Source organism: Caenorhabditis remanei, chromosome IV (genome assembly GCF_010183535.1).
Source record: "Caenorhabditis remanei strain PX506 chromosome IV, whole genome shotgun sequence".
In the NCBI taxonomy this organism is placed as follows: domain Eukaryota; kingdom Metazoa; phylum Nematoda; class Chromadorea; order Rhabditida; family Rhabditidae; genus Caenorhabditis; species Caenorhabditis remanei.
This window is the reverse complement of record NC_071331.1, coordinates 1193430-1200687: the sequence shown is the minus strand read 5'-3', so window position 1 is coordinate 1200687 and position 7258 is coordinate 1193430.

Here is a 7258-nt window from a genome sequence, read left to right as displayed (position 1 = left end):
TTTTAGCATTCTTTCTCACATGGGAATGACCCGGAGTGTCCCACCTGGAATCTTCCCATATTTTGTACACAAGTAGTGTCTGGCGTAACTAAGAAAAATCCAAAATTATAGAGGCGCTCTCTGAGGTTTCGGGGAGTTACACAACTTTTTTGGAAATTTTTGAAAATTTCGGTGCCTCCAATTTGAGGTCTCGTAACTTATTGAGTTTTCAAGCTACCGTAATGGTTTTAGGCTCATTCGATAGGCAATAACACTGACTTTAAAAATATTTATTTAAGCTATTGACAAAACACATAACCTGCTGAGCTGTAGTTGAAAGTATGAAAAAGTTGTCAGTGTGAGGTTTCGAAAAATGCCAAATTTCGACAATCGGGGAACTGGGGACTACCACCTGCGTACTTCTTACTCCGAGTTATATCTGTATACGTGTTCAAATATAGGTCGAGCCTTTGAGTTACGGGAGTTATTTCAGTTTTTTAGAAAAATTTTAGCTTTTCCACGTATCCCTATACGTTCAGTTTTAATCAAAAATTAGAGCAATGACAAAAATAACGAAAAAGAGGCTAGAGCGCAAAATTTTGCATTAACTAGCCATGAATGATGTTTTTGGTGCTGGAGCTTCAATATAAACGGGTGCCAATTTTGGACCACAGAACGTATAGGGATACGTGGAAAAGCTGAACATTTTCTGAAAATCTGAAATAACCCCCGTAACTCAAAGGCTCGACCTATATTTGAACACTTATACAGACATAACTCAGAGTAAGAAGTACGCAGGTGGTAGTCCCCAGTTCCCCGATTGTCGAAATTTGGCATTTTTCGAAACCTCACACTGACAACTTTTTCATACTTTCAACTACAGCTCAGCAGGTTATGTGTTTTGTCAATAGCTTAAATAAATATTTTTAAAGTCAGTGTTATTGCCTATCGAATGAGCCTAAAACCATTACGGTAGCTTAAAAACTCAATAAGTTACGAGACCTCAAAGTGAAGACACCGAAATTTTCAAAAATTTCCAAAAAAATTGTGTAACTCTCCGAAACCTCAGAGAGCGCCGCTATAATTTTGGATTTTTCTTAGTTACGCCAGACACTACTTGTGTACAAAATATGGGAAGATTCCAGGTGGGACACTCCGGGTCATTCCCATGTCAGTCAGACTCGATTGTTTGTCTTTTCTTCCGAACAATCGAATATGATTTCACTGTACTTAGTGATTAATGAGCAGAAACTTTAATTAGTTCAAAAATAGGCTATCTGAAACATGGAAAATGCGGCAAGATTTCTGTTTCGAAATGTGCACAAATTATGTCACCCTCAAGGTTAGCGTTCGATAATTGATTTTCTGTCTAACGGTCTTCAGAAAACAATTACGGAGTACAAAAAATTACCGAAATACTGTATTACCAGTCGGTTCACGTCGCCTAACGGCGACTAAACCTCCTTCTTAACACCACCCTTCTAGGTGTTACAGTGGATCGTAATTAATCCGAAAGCGGACGACACGTTCGGAATCCCCTGTTTATCGGACTCTGTCGATGACAAAAAATCATTCATAACGCCTCTGTGGATCAATCCGGAATCGGACGACACGTTTAGAATCCTCTTTTTTCTATATCTGAATATAAGAAAAAATATTTCACGTCCCAACATGGGTTTGATCCATATGACTACAGTCAACGTTGCCGAACTTGACAGATCGGGTTCTTGAACGGACCGACCTTCGCCATTTGAAAGTCGAACTTAGCTTTGAAGTATAGCCCCTCGCAATATGAACAAATTTGATCCATCTTTCTGATATAGTGAGAGCTCCTTTCTTCTCGCCGTTACATCATCGGGCTTTTCTGATCGTATGACAGCTGCCCGGGAAGCTACAGAAGCCCGTCTAGATTATCTTCGGACTCTTGTTCACTGATGTTTTATTTATTTATTTATTTATTTTATTTACGTCCGCAAGGGTACGTGATAGACAAAAATATGTATCAGTTCAATTTAGCCGTATTCCAATTTCCTGTATTCGTAGCACAAATGCAACTTTTTCTTTTTCTTATTTCTTGGAACGAACGTTTTTTCGAGGGAGATTGGAGATGGATTAGCATGCTTATAGTTCTTAAACTCGATCCCCAGTGTGTCCAAAGTCACGATGTCACTACGAAAGATCATAACGAAGATTCGAAAAGCTATCCATGTTCGGCGTCTGATTTTCATCACCTTCTTCCTCTGATCTTTCCTGCGTTTCTTGAGTTTTTTCAGCTCCCGCTTTCTTTGAAGTATGGCGTAAGCCTGCTTTTCATCCCATTCTTGCTTCTGCTCACTTACATTCTTTTTGATTTGTTCTCTTTTCTTCGCTACTCTCCACCTTTCATATCGCAAAACTTCCTTACGATACTCAGCGTTCTCCCGAAATTCCTTCTCAAACCCTTGCACAAATTTATCGACAAAGTCGTTGAGCAACGTATCCCAGCTCCCGTCCAATACCATGTCGATTGCCCGTTCGATTCCTTACGTCTTCCTAACAAATGTTCGTCCGACCTCCCATGAATGAAAAAAAAACGGGGAAATGTTTTCAATTTTTACTGTTGGTTCTGTTGCTGTTCGGCTTCTCTGTGTCAGACTGTAAAGATCGTCGGACTGCTATATCAGTTGCCATGATTTTCAACCCCAATTTTGTTTCATCCTGACTCTCAGCTTTTCGTTTGGCTACCATGCGATTTGAATTAGTAGAGCAGCTTTATTTTTCTGAAGTCAGTAAAAGTTGATCTCTCTTTCTATCTAAAGCGAGGTTATGCGTTTTTCTTATCTCGTTTCCACACTGACTCCTGTGTCATCATCTCGTCCTCAATCCCGTCCATTTCGCTTCTTCAGGCGGCCTTGTAGAGGACCAAAAGATTAGTCGATATGCAAAAATTCAGCCCGGCGTCTTCTTTTTGTTGTTGTTCTCTACAGACTCCTGTGTCATGTGTTGAATGTCCTGCATCTCATCAACTCCTCCGAGCTTCAATCTCCCATCTGATTCTGAGCGATGGAGCACACCTTCACCGGAAACAGGAGAAACAGCACCATAATCATCCACTAAATTGTCGGCAGGAACAGTAGAGGCAGTGCCGCCATGAAGGGAATAGGAAAATGATAGTTATCAGCAGTTCAAAAGAATGGGATTTACGTGGCCCCATGTCTGGACTTCACGCAACTTTCGCTTTTCACTGTATTTAGACGAAAAAATTAGGCGGAGCTAAAACCGTGGTAAGAAGAAGACGGTACATGCTAGGCAGATTGGCTATTAATACTTTAAAAAATGTGGACCCATATCCACAATCACCTTTTAGCTGTCTCCAAAAAACTGCCCGTATTTGTATGATATTGATCAACCTGGAAAAAAACGACACGGTTGGACACATCTACTTTTCTGAATCCTATGATACCAAAACATCTTTCACGTCATCCTTTTTTAGAACGCGGCCCGTATTTTTTCTTATTGGAAACAGACGACACGTTCGGAAACCTCTTTTTCCGAATTTATTAGCACGGCAGGCTTCTTACAACCGCGCTCTACCGAAAACGAAGAAAATTGTGTCCGAAATTGATAGACTCTGAGAAAAAAAGACATTTTTCAAGGGGGTTTCGGTGGAGCGCAGTTGTAAGAGCTGTGTCGAGCTAATATCAACAAAAAAATTAAAAATATTTCTTCGCCCCCGGGATCGAACTAAAAACTAACTGTAGTCAACGACGCATTACTTGCCAGATCGGACGCGGCGACACGTCAACCCTAACCATGCGGCCACGGGAAATGCAAGCAAAAGAAAGAAAAGAAATGACGATACTTAGGCCGACAGTTCACGCCACTTTTTCCGTTTTTCATTCCCCTATGCTTTATCAGTGTTTTTGGCTCAGAAGGCGTCATTTTGAGAATTTTGAAAAAAGAAAAAGACGGGCATCATGCGGGGGAAATTTCTGATCTTTTGGTCCAAATTTGAAGAAAATCGGTCCAGTAGGAAGGGCTGTAGGATCGGCGACACACACACAAACATACAGAATCTGGTGTTTGTTAATAGTAAAGATAGTGGGGGTTGGTTTTAAAGCCACTTGACGAACTGTTGAATACTGAAAATGCTCGGTTTTCTCATTTTCGAAATTTCTCGTGAGTCTTTTTCAGCTTCTCGAGACTCAAGTATTTTCACGGGGTTTTCTGATTTTTCTTATTTTACAGGGGTGTTACTGAAGTTCACGGGAGGATAAATTGGAACAAATGATTTTTGGACTTTAAAAACATTTGGGACGTTTCACACCATTTGCTCGAAAATGCTCATGAGAAAATTAGAAAAATTAAAAAAGGACCGCTCACATGGCAATATGGGTAACGGGTGTTCATATGTATTAGCTTGAGAGAGTAAAAATAGATAACACAAATATGTGATTGAGATGTGTGCTCAAAAGTGGATATTTTGAAACTGAAGGTTTGAATAAATGAAGTTAGCAAGGCCGCAAGGCGATTGATGAAAGTTATGAAAAACAAGAATATTATCGTTATCCTACAGATTCAAATTTTTTCGTAAAGGAAAATGCTTTGCTAATTGAAAGTATATTTCATACTTGTCAAGGGCCGGGCCGGCTTTTTTCTCAAAACTTCCGGCCCGGACCGGCCCGGCCCCTCAGGCCCGTCTTTTTTGGGGAATTAAAAAAAATTTTTTTTTTTGAATTTAGGTAAAGGTGGACTAAGTTCAATTCTGATTTTTTCATAGAATAATGTATGTCTGTCTGAGTATATTTTCATATCGAAAGAAAATTTTTAAAGAATTTTTTTTCAAGTGTTATAATATAATTACTTTCGCCATTTTTTAATTGTTTTCTTCCACGGCAACAGAAATGCCCAAACTGTTTCGCCGCTCGATCTCAGCGGGGTTTCGACCGAATGTTTTAATTCTTTCGATAGGGAAATGAACTCACGAAAACACATAAATTATTCTGGGGAAAAAATCAGATTTGACCATAGTACACCTTCAAGTTTTTTATTGCCGGAGGCGCCTCGCAAAAAAATGTAGTCAATCTTTCGAAAAATATACTAAATCATCATTAAATAAATGTAAAAAACGAGTAAATTGGGAAATTTTTCCCCATGAAAAATTTGAAAAATTTTCTCAAAAATCCCATACCCCTGAAAAAACGGGCCTGACGGGCCGGGCCGGGCTTTTTACGGGCCGGGCCGGCCCGTCATTTGACAAGTATGAATAATCCCATATCCCTGAAAAGAGGGGCCTGAGGGGCCGGGCCCGGGCCGAAGCTTTTCAGACCCGGGGCCGGGTCGGGCCGGGCCCGGGGCCAGGCCCCTCATTTGACAAGTATGGTATATTTAACTCGTGCTCATGTAAAAGTTCGAAACGAGCATATTTTTCTATTTAATCCACCAAAAGTAACGTTTGTTAACATTTGAACGTCTTCCAGTCTTTCTGTCTATATCTTTCTGTTTTTCGAACAATAACAATATATAAAATGTAACAAAATAAAAGATCGGCAAGTGCTAAAAATCGTCCGAATTTGCACAAGCAAGTTTCATTCTACTTCACTGACGTCCCTCTGTGAGGCAATGTATGGCTTATTGGGAGCTGAAGAGGCCGTGACGTCGTAAGCACTGGAAATATGGCACGCGAGACCCAATGACGTTATATTGGTCCCCCATTGGCCACATACATAGATGCATAACTCTTACTGTTTCATTTCTACCAGATTGCCAATAAGTCACACTTTTTATGATGAGCTTCATTCATGATTTTCCTATGCAAAGCTGATAATTGAAAAAAAATAACTTTTTGAAAGCAGGTACATAATTTGTTTTACATAAAAACAGTTGTCGGAAAAGGTCAAAACGACACATTTTCTCAAGACGTGTTATTGTAGAAGGTGCTGTTGCAAGTGCTTCTCATCAGTTCCCTTTTTAAAACTGTTGAGTTCTTTGTGAATAAAAATAAACGTGACTCAATCGCAAAAATTGGAAGAAAAAGAGAAGATTTTTGGCAAATAACGTTTCGTATTTCACAATCTTGAAACCACTCGAGGAAGTACACAATCATGTTTATTTTCTGTTTCATTCAATTGTTTGTTGCAGTCTTCTTTATAAAGAATTTATTTCATCATTAGAATTCTGCTGCCCACACGACGCAAATGTAAATTGAGAATTCAAAACATCTAGCAGTACGGGCATTTATAATTACAGCCGTTGACATGAACAAAGCCAGAGTAAAGTTAAAATTTGAGTAGAGTGAAAGATTTGTGATACAAAAGTAGTACTGTTTCCGGTTTCTCAAATTTCAGTTTCGAAAAACTTGTCGAACAATTTTTTCATGGCTTGTGGTGTTTGATATTCGCAGAAAACAGAACAGCTCGCAGAAACCCGTAGAAATAGGATACTTGAAATATGTGAAACTTCATATGTTTCAATTTTTTCAGAAAAAAAGATACACATTTTGAATGACATTCACTTTGGTTTTTTTGAAGTGGAATTTTTTAACCATGATTTTTTTACTTTATATATTGTCTGTCTGTGTATTTTTTGTCCAGATACATACATTCTTGTGATAGTATGGTACTTATCAAAGAAACATCCAAACTAACGCCAAATTAAATATGTCTGAAACAGTAGTTTCCGATTTTTTGCAAGAAAGATTGCGTCTGTCTGTGTGTCCAGATGACCATTTGTCCGGAAGGGGGGAGGGGGGTAAGAAAAATACCCTTTCTGATTTAAGCGAAAACTCATTAATTCCAAAACCAACAATTAAACGTGACATTAATACTGTTTCGACTTGAAACATTTGTGAAACAGTGGAAGTTTTTGACTCACTTGTTTCGATAAAAATAGAAATTCAAGTACCTCAAGCTCCTGATTCTGATGAATTTTATAAGAAGTTTTTGAATTTTAAGGAAAAGGCATGCGTGGAGGACGGCGAATGCAGTCTGTCCCATGTGACTCCAATTCCTGTCCCTAATAACTCCCTAATAACTGGGAGTGAAAGGAACAACTGACTGTGTTCCATATGTTTACTGTCATATGGCCTCTGAGGCGTGTCCAATTTGCCGTTATATTCGATTTCCCAAGGAGTTTTTTTTTGATTCTAGAATAATCATTTCACTGTTTCTAGAAGGAAAGAATATAGCTGATGAAAATAGAAAAATTAATTAAAGAAGGCATAAAATGCGGATGTGTAAATTTGAATGATTCATTTTTCTGAACCAAATAACACCATTACACATAAAAATTAGTTAAATCG